Genomic DNA, 422 nt, shown 5'->3' on the forward strand with positions numbered 1-422 from the left:
GTCCTGCATGGCCCTGCTGACCCTGCTGGTGATCTACGCGGCCTTCTGGAGGTGACCCGAGGGCACCTGGGGACCTGGGGGGCACCTGGGGCTCGAGGCTGTGTGGGGAGGGGGTGACAAAGGGGGACGTGGCACCGGGAAAGGCTCAGCATCAATGGGATTAATGTGGTGGGAAGGGAAAACCTGGGTGGGAGAAGATGCTTGGGTGGCCTGGCACTGTCCCCGCCCCGGGACAGCACCCATGCAGTGGCAGCACGGGACAGGGACAGGGACATGGGACAGGGACAGGGACAGGGACATGGGACATGGGACAAGGGACAGAGACATGGGACAGGGACAGAGACATGGGACAGGGACAGGGATATGGGACATGGGACAGGGACAGGGACAAGGGACAGGGACAGGGACAGGGACATGGGACA

At 63.7% G+C, this 422-nt stretch overlaps 2 protein-coding genes across 2 annotated transcripts in view; both read left to right on the forward strand.

Annotated features, from left to right (window-relative positions):
- ADGRB2 (adhesion G protein-coupled receptor B2) overlaps positions 1-422 on the forward strand; it is a 36,866-nt gene that overhangs the window by 24,292 nt on the left and 12,152 nt on the right.
- Positions 1-422, forward strand: part of COL16A1 (collagen type XVI alpha 1 chain) — a 47,555-nt gene that overhangs the window by 14,778 nt on the left and 32,355 nt on the right. The gene's annotated exons all lie outside the window — the stretch shown is intronic.

The sequence above is a fragment of the Corvus brachyrhynchos genome, unplaced genomic scaffold (genome assembly GCF_000691975.1).
Source record: "Corvus brachyrhynchos isolate BGI_N302 unplaced genomic scaffold, ASM69197v1 scaffold65, whole genome shotgun sequence".
Classification (NCBI taxonomy): domain Eukaryota; kingdom Metazoa; phylum Chordata; class Aves; order Passeriformes; family Corvidae; genus Corvus; species Corvus brachyrhynchos.